The sequence below is a fragment of the Salvelinus sp. IW2-2015 genome, unplaced genomic scaffold (assembly GCF_002910315.2).
Source record: "Salvelinus sp. IW2-2015 unplaced genomic scaffold, ASM291031v2 Un_scaffold2255, whole genome shotgun sequence".
In the NCBI taxonomy this organism is placed as follows: domain Eukaryota; kingdom Metazoa; phylum Chordata; class Actinopteri; order Salmoniformes; family Salmonidae; genus Salvelinus; species Salvelinus sp. IW2-2015.
The window spans coordinates 69,065-83,695 of record NW_019943584.1 but is presented as its reverse complement, the minus strand read 5'-3'; the positions used below and the strand labels follow the sequence as shown (position 1 = coordinate 83,695).

Genomic DNA, 14,631 nt, shown 5'->3' with positions numbered 1-14,631 from the left:
CTCCTAAAAACACACCAAGGCAGTAGCATTATCAGCACCTGATTTTACTCCTAAAAACACACCAAGGCAGTAGCATTATCAGCACCTGATTTTACCCACGTCCCTGTTATTTGGTCACTAGGAGGGAATGGCGATAGAACCGAACTAAATGCATTTCTTGTTATGCTTTTATCAGTGGTGTGCAGTATAGCTAATGGCATTAATAATTCTAGGAGGCTAGCTAACGCTTAATGTCGTGTTCTGTTCAAGATGATATTTTATAGGAAACAAAAGCGACTCCCTTTTTTTTGTGAGGTTGGTGTCCCTTTATTAAATACCTGTATAACCCGTAGTCGAGAGTCATCTGTGTTGTTGATCATATTCTATATAAAGAAAACTGCAATTTGTGTATTAGTAGCTAAGGTTCCATCATTTAAGTGCGCAGCTAAACTGCACATGTATGTATAAAGCAATGTGTGTTGTATGTATAATAAATGTCTTATTGACCTGAATGCTGTTGACTGTACTGAACTCGTGTTGAATACAACTTGTTTGTGTGTCATTCGTGTCATATTTATACAGCTATGTAACTACTCATCTGTCACAATTTACACTTCTTCTTCTGGTCTAGCCTTGAACGTGACTCTCGGTTCCATTACATGACATTTAGCCAGCGGCAAACCATCCCTGCATCCCAACGGCTGGCTGGCTTCTGAAGCTAAGCAGGGTCGGTCCTGGTTGGTCCCTGGATGGGAGACCAGATGCTGCTGGAAGTGGTGTTGGAGGGCCAGTAGGAGGCACTCTTTTCTCTGGTCTAAAAAAAATATCCCAATGCCCCAGGGCAGTGATTGGGGACATTGCCCTGTGTAGTGTGCTGTCATTCGGATGGGACGTTATAAAGGGTGTCCTGACTCTCTGATGTCATTAAAGATCCCATGGCACTTGTTGTYAGAGTAGGGGTGTAAACCCCGGTGTTCTGGKTAAATTCCCAAGCTGTCCTTCATACCATCACGGTCACCTAATCATCCCCAGCTTACAATTGGCTCATTCATCCCCCTCCTCTCCCCTGTCACTATTCCCCAGGTCGTTGCTGGAAATGAGAACGTGTTCTCAGTCAACTTACTGGATCAAATAAAAAAACTTGGGTCTGCCTGAGTGGCTGCCGGTCTAAGTGCATGCATCTCAGTGCTGAAGGCGGTCCACTAGAGACCGCTGTTTCCATTCAGGCTGTATCACTGCGGTCTTAAGGCACTGCATCTCCAGTTCAGAGGCCAGTCTCACAGCAGAGCCCTGGTTCCATTCCAGGCGTATCACTGCGGTCTAAGGTACTGCATCTCAGTGCTGAAGGCGTCCTACAGACCGCTGGTCCATTCCAGGCTGTATCACTGCGGTCCTAAGGCACTGCATCTCAGGTGTAGAGGCCGTCACCATAGACCCTGGTTTCCATTCCAGGCTGTATCGAGCTGCGGTCTAGGCACTGCATCTCAGTGGTAGAGGAGTCACTACAGACCTGGTTCCATTCCAGGCTGTATCAAGCGGTCTAAGGCACTGCATCTCAGTGTGAAAGGCGTCACTACAGAACCCTGGTTCCATTCACGGCTGTATCACAGCGTCTAAGGCACTGCATCTCAGTGCTGAAGGCGTCACTTACAGACCCTGGTTCGCATTCCAGGTGTATCACTGCGGTCTAGGCACTGATTCAGTGGCTGAAGGCGTCACTACAGACCCTGGATTCCATTCAGGCTGTATCACTGCGGTCTAAGCACTGCATCTCAGTGCTGAAGGCGTTCACTACAGACCCTGGGTTACATTCCAGGCTGTATCACATGCGGTCTATAGGCACTTGCATACTCAGTGCGAAGTCGTCACTACAGACCCTGGTTCCATTCCAGGCTGTATCACTGCGGTCTAAGGCACTGCATCTCAGTGCAAGAGGCGTCTCTGGTTCGAATCTAGGCGGTGCACAATTTGGCCCAGCATTGGCCGGGGTAGGCTGTCATTGTAGATAAGAATTAGTTCTTAACTGACTAGTTAAATAAAGGTTCAATTAAGAGCTCTGACATTCGGTCTGAACATTAACATTCATCGCTTGCGGTATGGTTTTTGGTGCTTATCTTTCAACTCAGTGAGAAATAGTTTTCAGAAAACAAAAAMGTTAAATTACTACACACCTTTTATAGGGTTAGTGTTCCCACACGGCCATAACTCTGTCACAGCGCTTGTTTATGGAAAACAGACGMAAGACAAATAATGCTAATTAGCTATCTGAATCTCCTAACACCTGTGTGTCAACTGAAAACGGACCGAGCAAACATGTTTTTACTGAAAAATACTGTCGGCTGCAACTGTGTTAACCTGTTAAAACTGTGTACATAAGTGTGTATTTCGCGTTTGTGAAATTATTTTAATGTGATATGAAAGTAGTGATTTATTTTTCTAGAACCGAACCACAATTGCCAATCGATTGACGTTTAGACGGAGCATTTGGCTGTTTTGGCTTCCAGAGCCAATTCACCTTTTAAACAGAACATGTCAAGGTCCTTGGACTATAGGGAGTAACATTAGGCTTCTTTATTCCATTACTCGGCTACTTCTGGTCCAAATGCATTTCTGTCTATTGTTCAGGTCACAGTGGCCAGTTTATTAGGTACACCCATCTYGTACTGAGTCGGACCCCCCTTTTTCCTCCAGAACAGCCTGAATTCTTCTGGGAAATCGATAACATTGCTCAATTGGTAACAAGGGACCGAAAGTGTGCCCGTAAAACACGATTCTTGTCCGATTCTCCTTCGATCGTTCATCAACGAGCTGTTTTCGCGACTACAGCTGACTGGATGTTTTTGTTCCCCCCCCCCTTTATTTAACCAGGTAGGCTAGTTGAGAACATGTTCTCATTTACAACTGCGACCTGMCCAAGATAAAGCAAAGCAGTGTGACACAAAAAACAACACAGAGTTACACATGGAATAAACAAGCGTACAGTAAATAACACAATAGAAAAAAAGGAGGTAAGGCAATAAATAAGCCATAGTAGCGAAGAATTACAATTTAGCAAATTAACACTGGAGTGATAGATGAGCAGATGATGATGTGCAAGTAGAAATACTGGTGTGCAAAAGAGCAGAAAAGTAAAAAACAATATGGGGATGAGGTAGGTAGATTGGGTGGGCTATTTACAGATGGGCTATGTACAGCTGCAGTGATCAGTTCGCTGCTCAGATAGCTGATGTTTAAAGTTGGTGAGGGAAATATAAGTCTCCAGCTTCAGCGATTTTTGCAATTCGTTCCAGTCARTGGCAMCAGAGAACTGGAAGGAAAGGCGGCCAAASGAGGTGTTGGCTTTGGGGATGACCAGTGAGATATACCTGCTGGTGCGCGTGCTACGGGTGGGTGTTGTTATCGTGACCAGTGAGCTGAGATAAGGCGGAGCTTTACCTAGCATAGACTTATAGATGACCTGGAGCCAGTAGGTCTGGCGACGAATATGTAGCGAGGGCCAGCCGACTAGAGCATACAGGTCGCAGTGGTGGGTGGTATAAGGGGCTTTGGTGACAAAACAGATGGCACTGATAGACTGCATCAAGTTTGCTGAGTAGAGTATTGGAAGCTATTTTGTAAATCACATCGCCGAAGTCGAGGATCGGTAAGACAGTCAGTTTTACGAGGGTATGTTCGGCGGCGTGAGTGAAGGAGGCTTAGTTGCGAAATAGGAAGCCGATTATAGATTTAATTTTGGATTGGAGATGTTTAATATGAGTCTGGAAGGAGAGTTTAAAGTCTAGCCAGACACCTAGGTATTTGTAGTTGTCCACATATTCTAAGTCAGAACCGTCCAGAGTAGTGATGCTAGTCGGGCGGGCGGGTGCTGGCAGCGAACGGTTGAAAAGCATGCATTTGGTTTTACTAGCGTTTTTAAAGAGCAGCTGGAAACCACGGATGGAGAGTTGTATGGCATTGAAGCTCGTTTGAAGGTTAGTTAGCACAGTGTCCAAGGAAGGGCCAAATGTATACAGAATGGTGTCGTCTGCGTAGAGGTGGATCAGGGAATCACCCGCAGCAAGAGCAACATCATTGATATATACAGAGAAAAGAGTCGGTCCAAGAATTGAACCTTGTAGTACCCCCATAGAGACTGCCAGAGGTCAGGACAACAGGCCCTTCAATTTGACACACTGAACTCTGTCTGAGAAGTAGTTATTTGAGAAACCAAGGCTGTTGATTCTGCCGATAAGAATACGGTGATTGACAGAGTCGAAAGCCTTGGCCAGGTCGATGAAGATGGCTGCACAGTACTGTCTTTTATCAATGGCGGTTATGATATTGTTTAGTACCTTGAGCTTGGCTGAGGTGCACCCATGACCAGCTCGGAAACCGGATTGCACAGCAGAGAAGGTACGGTGGGATTCGAAATGGTCAGTGATCTGTTTATTAACTTGGCTTTTGAAGACTTTAGAAAGGCAGAGCAGGATGGATATAGGTCTGTAACAGTTTGGGTCTAGAGTGTCACCCCCTTTGAAGAGGGGGATGACCGCGGCAGCTTTCCAATCTTTAGGGATCTCAGACGATACGAGAGGTTGAACAGACTGGTAATAGGGGTTGCAACAATGGCAGCCAGGGCAGTCAGGTCTGGAGTGAACCAAGGGCTATATCTGTTCTTAGTTCTACATTTTTTTTTAAAGGGGCATGCTTATTTAAGATGGTGAGGAAATTACTTTTAAAGAACGACCAGGAATCCTCGACTGACTGTGGCATTTTGGACGCAGTAATTGCAGAATAACTGGGTGATTCTACAGAAATTGTGACTTTCCTGTCCCCTGCCTTAATGCCTTAACCACCATGGAAAAACACAAAAAAAATCTGATAATGACACAAAATGTTTTGGTTTTATTTTAAGTGTTTTTTATTGTTAATAAACATATGTAAGGCCGTTATATTGCAAATTATAATTTTATATTATCGTAGAACACGTTCAGCACCATGAAGATGGCGTGTCCCTCGAGCCAGGAGTCATGGTTTAGTGACATATTTTGAGTCAAAATCTATTTTTGTCTTTAGATGTTATAATACAAACTAAAGTATTATTTCTGTTTAGGGAATTACTTAAAAAACATATATTGTAAATAATTTACAGGGAATAGCTGTCCCTCAATTTCATGTCACTGGTGTTACCCTTAAGAATAATAAAAAACACCATCCTTGCCAACTTCTTCCTGGGTCAAAGGTTAATTGGAGGTTGGGCTGTTTTGAAGAGCACATGGTGAGTCTGCACTCATATGTTAGCAATTTGATGATTAACTTGGTAATCTAATGCGCAGTTTGAAAACCTGTCACTGGTGTTATACAGTTTATAGTATGGGGAAAGGAAATAATATTTATATAATAGATGCAATCACATTATTAAGCGATTTATTTACAATTTAAGGAGTGTGGTTTGAGCTACTGTGGCCACCATTTTAGATATGCCATCTTGTCTGCAGATTTGTCACTGGTGTTGCTGTTAACACCATTGACTTGAAAGTAACACCAGTGACAATAACACTGCTAACTTTTATATCAACATAAGGTTTTATACGGTTTCAATATTGTAATTTGTAACATAATATGGCTTTCTTTTAGATATGGCAACAACAAAAAATTAAAGCTGCTGAAAAGCAAAGACTCTTCAGACAGCGCAGGGATGCTGACCCGGACCGCAGAGCAGCCCACCTTGAAAAAGAACACCAGACTTACTTTTAAAGGATTTAGAGAGTAAAAAAAGAGACTGTATGATCTCACAGAATGAGGAAAAAGACAGGAGTGAAAGCAATGGAGGTCATACAGGACCAAAAAACAGAGATGTTGAGAGCAAGAGAGAGTGTTGACTCCCCCCTGCACATCTTCTCCAGACAGTCAACCCAGTACTTCAAGGTCAGAATTTAAGACATGGGTACTTATTTACAGAGTTACTTAAATGGATAGTTCAGAATACAAAATACAAGATGGTTTATTGGTTTCTTTATCATGTAAGCAGTCTATGGACAAGGTATAACAGTAGTACATGCTTTGGTTTTGTTTATCTGGCCACTGTTTTAAAATGTTAACTTTTTAGCATTCGTGACACAATAACTCAATGAAGTTACGTATAAATTGTTTGAATGAGAAGTGCATAAACTTGCTATACCTTTTAAGTAAGCTTACAAAATGTGTGTCACATGGCACAATCATTGATGTTTTAACAAACTAGATAGTTATGTGGTTAGGCATGACAGAAATAGAGTAGGATGTCCTTTTTTGTATCATCTTTTATGTTTTACACAGGACAGCAGTACAGAAAGCCTGAAGAAAACAGCAAAAGTTACACAAGACTCCACCACAAATACAAGATACATTGTCAATGTTCGCAGGGTACAAATAATGACCCTGAAAGTCCGAAGAACGGAAGGCGAGAAGCACGCTACATGGCCCACCCTGACTCTTCACCAATTAAAAAACCTCTAAACTTCCACTATGCTCTCTGGGGGATCTAAGAGCAACGTACCAGGCAGCCAAACAGGAAACAGGAAACAGACCGTATACAACGCTAATAAATATACTGAGAGGATAATTACACAACCCTAATAAATATACTGAGAGAATAATTACACAAATCTAATAAATATACTGAGAGAATAATTACACAACCCTACTCAATTATACTGAGAGCATAATTACCAAATCTAATAATATACTGAGAGAATAATTACACAACCCTAATAAATATACTGAGAGAATAATCACACCCTAATTAACATAACTGAGAGGATAATTACACATCACTAAACGCGGTCAGCTGACCTCTTGTCCACCACTGGAAAGACACAACAGATGCAATGTCTTTCTATCAGGAGGTAAAGGACTATGGCACTCAAATACAGTTGTATTATGTCAGTGAGGAGAGGTGGAAAGTAAAGCACAGAAGGTTTCTGCGGGTACTCTGGTAACCATAAAAGGACCATGTGAATGAACCAGGAATGAAATCACTCTCCGGACGGTACCGGCTCATGGCCATGGTCTCTCACCTCCACATCAAACACGATGTCATCGACCCGGATACCTCACCTCCACATCAAACAGATGTCATCGACCCGGATACCTCACCTCCACATCAAACAGATGTCATCGACCCGGATACCTCACTCCACATCAAACAGATGTCATCGACCCGGATACCTCACCTCCACATCAAACAGATGTCATCGACCCGGATACCTCACCTCCACATCAAACAGATGTCATCGACCCGGATACCTCACCTCCACATCAAACAGATGTCATCGACCCGGATACCTCACTCCACATCAAACAGATGTCATCGACCCGGATACCTCACTCCACATCAAACAGATGTCATCGACCCGGATACCTCACCTCACATCAAACAGATGTCATCGACCCGGATACCTCATCTCACATCAAACAGATGTCATCGACCCGGATACCTCACCTCCACATCAAACAGATGTCATCGAACCGGTACCTCACCTCCACCAACAGATGTCATCGACCCGGATACCTCACTCCACATCAAACAGATTCATCGACCCGGATACCTCACCTCCACATCAAACAGATGTCATCGACCCGGATACCTCACCTCCACATCAAACAGATGTCATCGACCCGGATACCTCACCTCCACATCAAACATTTCATCGACCGGCTACCTCACATCCACATACAGATGTCATCACCCGATACCTCACCTCCACATCAAACAGATGTCATCGACCCGGATACCTCACCTCCACATCAAACAGATGTCATCGACCCGGATACCTCACCTCCACATCAAACAGATGTCATCGACCCGGATACCTCAGCTCCCAATCAAACAGATGTCATCGACCCGGATACACTCAGCTCCACACTCAAACACGAGTCATCGAACCGATACCTCACCTCCCAATCAAACATGATTTCATCGACCCGGCATACCTACGCTCCACATCACAACCAGATTGTCATCACCGGATATCCTAGCTCCCACATCAAACAGTGTCACTCACGCGCCGATACCTCACCTCCACATCAAACAGATGTCATCGACCCGGATACCTCACCTCCACATCAAACAGATGTCATCGACCCGGATACCTCAGCTCCACATCAAACAGATGTCATCGACCCGGATACCTCAGCTCCACTTCGTCCAGATGTCACTGAGGCTCACCACAGTGGACAGTGGTGCATTGTGAACCATGACGAACAACCCTGGCATTGTACTGGAGGTTGAAGAACATAAACATCACAGTAAAGTGCAAGCACAGGAATGAAGTCAACAAGTTCTACTGGCCAAGCCCCATGAGATCATATCAACTGGTATGGGGATGACCCGATTGGGTGTCTGATGCCAGAGCTGCTGCCAGTGAACAAAAGATCAGATCAGATTGACCACAGTATCTGGAATTACTTGGAGGAGCACCTGAACGTGTGAAAGATGTGAACTGGCTACCAGAGAAGAAGAAGCCGTCAGTGGCTAGAAAGCAATGGAGACTGGCTCGGTGATAACATATGACACAATAACATGGCAAAGACAAACATTAGGACAKACTTTTCTAAAGACAAACACATCACAAGTAAAAGTGAATTTAGTATGGGAAATAATTAGTACGCAAACTGTTAGTACAGGAAATAGGCCTATTCCATGAACATGTTTCACTGCACACAATATGTTTCAGTGCTTTTGGGAAAACGAAGTCTTAGTTTACATTCAATGTTGTTTCTATTTGATCTTGTGTATCTGTAGATCTAATAGACAAGTTTTATGTTTGTATGACAATGTTAGGAAATGTTTATAGCTCTATTGTTGTTGAATGGAGCAAAAGAAAAACAAATATTTCCTACTGATGAGTCAACKAGGTTAATCGTATGTTCTGAGGGTCAGGTCATGACACGTTCCTGAATAATCAACACCTGAGGGAATGGCGTCTAAAACAATTACAACATCTTTAGGTGTTACRGGGATCTTGTAAAGTAATAAGAATTCCTTATAATTAAGTAAAAGACCCTCTGCACTTACAAGTTGGCTCACCAATAGGATATTATTGTGGTACCAGTATTCTAAAAACAAAGAAGCATTCATTTTTATACAATATGTCTGGATTATTCCATATGTAATATCTGTGTGGAGAAAAATGATGCTTATTCATTAAAGGACAATGACAAGAAAACCTACCGATGAAAAGCAGAGTTTCACTGGGAACTTTGTCAATATTATAATTACAAACCAACATGAAGTTAAAGGCCACCAAAAGTAGAGAAGACATGATGAGGAATAAAGTCCCACATAGAAGTGGGTCTTCTTAGAAAGTGTTTTATCCAATTGATCTTAAAAGTATTATTTAAGGTAGTAAAGTCGAGAAAATTCAGCCCAGCATACTCATAAGTGTTCATTACAACAGTTTTCCTAATATAATGGGTATGATTTCTCCACAGCAAGGTGAAAAGCATCTGGTCTACCCTCTTTGCTTATTTTACCGTCAAGATATAAAGATAGAGCGCCATATGTTAGTCTAGAGATACCTTCAGCCTTGGTTATTAGGACTCCACCTTTTAAAGATACGTCCCTCTGCAGCCATTGATTTAGCTTCTTTTGTTTMTTTTTTTTAATAAGAGGGTTAAAATGTAGTAAGCCTCTAGAATTCTGATCCTTAGTAATGGTTTTGCCTAAATATGTAAGTTCTTCTTTTACTGGAATACCATAATATGAAGGTGTCAAACAATCTTTGACAGCCATGAGTTCACATTTATTAATGTTAAAATATAGAATCCTTTTCCAAAGCATCTGGTCTATCACATTTGATCGATATGGGAATCTGACTAGCTTCTTTCAGAAAAAGTGTAGTACCGCCAGCCAGCTGGCTTATAATTATTTCTTTACCAACTATGGAAATACTTTGTACAGGACTATTATTTKAATAATTTGTAAGAAGTTGGGTGATAGACACGGTGAGATAGGACAACCTTMCCTAATTACTCTCTTTAACTCACTTCTAGGTGAGGTGCTATGTTTCAGTTTGATAGAGCTGTTACCATTCGTATAGAGAGTCTTAATAGCCTTACAGAAAAACGTGTCTAACTGTTGTGCCTTCAGATTTCGAGAAAATTAACAACTAATGAATAATTTTTCACTTCTCAAACCCCAACCTCGGGCTAGTCAGAGATATTTTTAGAGACAGGAGGAGATAGGAATCCCTTTGACAAATTAATAGAAAAAACGTTCAACGCGCCATCAACAGACTGTCGACCAATCGTGTTTACGGTGTCATGCTGCGTCACGCGGTTGCTAAGCTAATCGTCACGCAAATCCCTTCTCAAAATCAGAGTGTGAGTCGAGAAACGTGCCTATTTTCCTCGAAAGTACGTAATGTCACTATTCCAAAGCTATACAATATTACAGATAGAAAGTTGATTATCTTACATCTAGGGAAAATATTTGTAATGTCGTACTTATTGTTGAAGAAGTTCATGCTAATGTTGGGTTTTTGAGCTAGCGTCCAATTAACTCACATTCACTCCTTGAAGGAGAACTTTCCTTGTCCCAGAATCGCCCAGAACGAACAGCGTGGCTCTTCAACGTAACATGGGCGACTTACAAAATGGGCGTTCATATTCTCATCTCTTCAAAATTATCTTTGGCCTGGTCTGCTTGGTATTTCGCAAGGGTTCCCGGATGTCTCGTGATACTGCGTTTACAAACGATTGAACACTGCAACACCTCTGGTACTCTGCTATTTTGTGTCCTTCCCGACGCTACCTTTTCCACAACGGTAGGTTTTGTCTATTGTTATAAAGTTAACTCTTATCCATGTCACAATATTAATTTGCCTGTAAATGTTAGTAATTTGTGTGTAGCTAAAAATAKAAGTTGACGCTCAAGTTGTTTTCCAGCGAACGCTAGTTAGTTATCAACAAAGGGAAGTTGGTGTTTAGTTGCTATGGTAACTTAATTTCTGATGGAGCTTTCTAGCTAGGTAGCTACAACTTTTAGACTAGTCAGCCAGCTGACATAGRTAACGTTACCTACCGGCTCTATAAAATCTGTCTAGTTAGCTAGCAACTTGAAGGGGGAAATATAGCTAACCTAATATAATAGTTTAGGGTTCACAACTGGCTGGCTAGCTAGTTAGCTAGCTAATACTTTGACATCATTGCAGAGAATGGTGCAGRTGCACGTGAAACGTGGTGACGAGAGCCAGTTCCTGTTCAGCACGTCAGTCGACGTCCCGTTGGAAACCCTGACCCAYCAGGTCACAGCCATCTACAACACCAGGCTCAAAGTAGACAGGATATGCTCAGGTGAGTAACGTTAGTGGGTGTACGAAGATGGAGCTAGAAACCCTGCCTCTGTCCTGTGCCAATTAGMGGTCTTCACGAATCCACCTGTACCCGAGACTCGATCCGGGCCCAGAATTCTAAATAATGTCACCTGTCTGGGTCGGATCTGATATGATTGTAACGGGTATGGGTTGTGTAATTTTAACTGGCTTGTCCGGAAGGGCCCCATACAGATCCAGGGAGAGAGACATTGTATCAATCTATCAAATGTATTTATAAAGCCCTTCTTACATCAGCTGATGTCACAAAGTGCTGTACAGAAACCCAGCCTCAAACCCCAAACAGCAAGCAATGCAGGTGTAGAAGCAGGGTGGCTAGGAAAAACTCACTAGAAAGGCCAGAACCTAGGAAGAAATCTAGAGAGGAACCAGGCTATGAGGGGTGGCCAGTCCTCTTCTGGCTGTGACGGGTGGAGATTATAACAGAACATGGCCTAGATGTTCAAATGTTCATAGATGACCAGCAGGGTCAAATAATAATAATCACAGTGGTTGTCGAGGGTGCAACAGCAGCACCTCAGGAGTAAATGTCAGTTGGCTTTTCATAGCCGATCATTCAGAGTATCTACTGCTCCGGCTGTCTCTAGAGAGTTGAAAACAGCAGGTCCGGGACAAGGTAGCACGTCCGGTGAACAGGTCAGGGTTCCATAGCCGCAGGCAGAACAGTTGAAACTGAGCAGCAGCACGGCCAGGTGGACTGGGCACAGCAAAGAGTCATCATGCCAGGTAGTCCTGAGGCATGGTCCTAGGGCTCAGGTCCTCCTCCGAGAGAGAGAGAATTGGAGAGAGAGCATAATACTTAATTCACACAGGACACCGGATAAGACAGGATAAATACTCCAGATATAACAGACTGACCCTAGCCCCCCGACACAAACTACTGCAGCATAAATACTGGAGGCTGAGACAGAAGGTCGGGAGACACCGTGGCTCCATCCGACGATACCCCCGGACAGGGCCAAACAGTATACTTTATGCTGCTGCTCTTGCTTTTAACAGGAGTGGCACATGTAGGTTGTTGTCCAAGAATCATCAAACGACAAAGCTACAGCACAGAACCATCCATGTGTGGCAAAAGTACGAGATATCTAATCATGAGAATGAGAATATAAAGATCCGCTATGCCAGAAATCTCTCTCGCATTTCTGGTTGCTAAATTCAAATAGTTGTGCCTAATTTAGTTTGTGAAAACAACCAAGTAAGTTGTAGAATCATTGTACCATCTAAATTGCTGTGAAATATATTTTCCATAACCAAAAATATTGTATTTTCAGCTGTTTGAAGCTGGTGTACATAATCAAAAGTAAGACGCAAGAACGAAACTTAAGAACAGAAGCATAGAAATAATGCACATATAACATATCTACCTCTTCTTAGACTTGCTTTTAATGAGAATGACAGATCTATTACACACATTTCACTCAAAATTTACATTGCAGGTTTAAAATTATGGAATTAAAAGTTAAAGGAGAAGTATAGGCTTCAACGACCAAGAGCCAACAGGTAGGCTGCTACTTCATATTCTGAATGGAGATGTTGTTATTTGTAACTGTAGGATCAGAAAGTGCTGCCTCAATTAGCCTTTCTAGCTAACATTAGCTAGCTTAACTTATCTTTTCCCGGTTTGATGCAGTCATCTGCAGGAACCCCTCTATACTTCTATTGGTCAATGTTTAATTTAGGACAGGCAGGTGATGGGGCGGTCCAGTACAGTAGGTGGCATTAATGCACAATAACGTTGGATGCCAGCTGCCGATATACCACACAGAAGAAGGGGCAACGGTTGCTAGCTAACCGTACACCGGTAGACAGTGTCCTTTGTCTCGGCCTGTAGGTCACTGTTTTCCCGCAGTTCTGTTAACGACGGTGAGGGCAGTTGTTCGGCAGGCGGGAGCGAAGGACACTGTGTGCTAGCTTGGTCAGCTAGTCCGATACACAGCAGGCGGGTGGCGGGGGCGACCGATAGACAGTGTCCTTTACCGCCGTCTCTCAGGCACAGTTTTCTCCGGTACACAGCAGGCGGGAGGCTGGGCCGACACGTGTGCTATCTAACTATCAAGCTAGCACACAGTGTTGCTAAATAGCAAGCTAGCTAGTTAGCTAGCACACAGTGTCCCCCCCACCTGCTGTGCTAGCGGTAGGCGGGGGCATCACCGGTAGACAGTGTCCTTTGCCCTCGCCTGTCAGGCACGGTTTTCTCCAGCACACAGCAGGCGGGCGAAACTGTGTGGTAGATAACTAGCAAGCTAGCACACGGTGTCACTAACAAGCTAGCTAATTAGCTAGCACATGATGTCTCCCCAGCCTCGCACCTGTTGTGCTAACGGGGGCGACCGGTAGGCAGTGTCCTTCGCCCGGCCTGTCGGGCACTGTTTTCCCACAGTTCTGTTAACTACGGTGAGGGCAGTTGTTCGGCAGGCGGGAGCGAAGGACACTGTCTACCGGTGTCACTCCTGCTAGCTAGCAAGGAGGACTCTGGGAGGCGGGAGTGAAACAATTCTTACCCCACATTCAGAAGTGTCACAAGCATAAAGGTGGAGGGGTGTCACTCTCTCACAGTATGGCACTTCCCCCGGCCTACTAGATCAGCACCTCTCTCTCCCTTCTCTCGTGCTTTATTAGCTCCGCTTAATAAAGTAGCTTTTTCTGCTGCTTCCCTCACTCGGATCGGGCCAGGTCTGGATCCGACCAGGTCTATACAGAACTGATCTAGTTGTCCTCTGGTCCGTTTGGAACGAGTCTAAAGATCGTATGTTGTATACAATACAGCAATAAGCTCTACTATTTTACACTGGTTATACAATACAGCTAGCCGCTACACTATATAATGCACAATAACAGGCTAACTAACAGCTTTCTACACTTTTCCATAAGAACACACGGCTTCCTTTGGCAAAAAGATGGTAATGGGTGTTAAACGTGTATGTGTTCCTGTCTCCTCCCTCAGAGTTCCCAGAGCTGGGTGGACCACCGGGGTGACTGCTGCCAACATGCAGGGTCTGACGGATGAACAGATTGTTTGACACTGAAGCTAAGGAGAGTGGGAGGAGACCGGGTGTGTCCCCAGCGGAGGGACCTGAATATACAAGGATGAGATCGGGAAGGGAGAGACGGACACGGTGAGTCCAGAGGTGTATTCTTAGTCGGACTACGGTTACTCCAGAAGTAAAAATGTATAATAAAATCCCCGATAATTGTCTATTGGCATTTATGTAACGTTCCTCCCGTTTGTTCCATTTTGCTTCTCTTTGTTGTCGTATGGTTCTATTTGGTCCTACTTTGGTTCCGTATGGTTCTG

General features: G+C 43.6%; 1 long non-coding RNA gene and 1 pseudogene across 1 annotated transcript in view; one reads left to right on the top strand and one right to left on the bottom strand.

The window, feature by feature from the left end:
• LOC139025097 (uncharacterized) overlaps positions 1 to 407 on the bottom strand; it is a 942-nt gene extending 535 nt beyond the window's left edge. Inside the window, exon 1 of the long non-coding RNA XR_011476545.1 lies at positions 39 to 407. This is a non-coding gene — a long non-coding RNA (uncharacterized lncRNA). The remainder of the gene's footprint in view (positions 1 to 38) is intronic.
• Positions 408 to 10,648: 10,241 nt separating this feature from the next.
• LOC112073414 (cilia- and flagella-associated protein 298-like) overlaps positions 10,649 to 14,631 on the top strand; it is a 23,466-nt pseudogene continuing 19,483 nt past the window's right edge.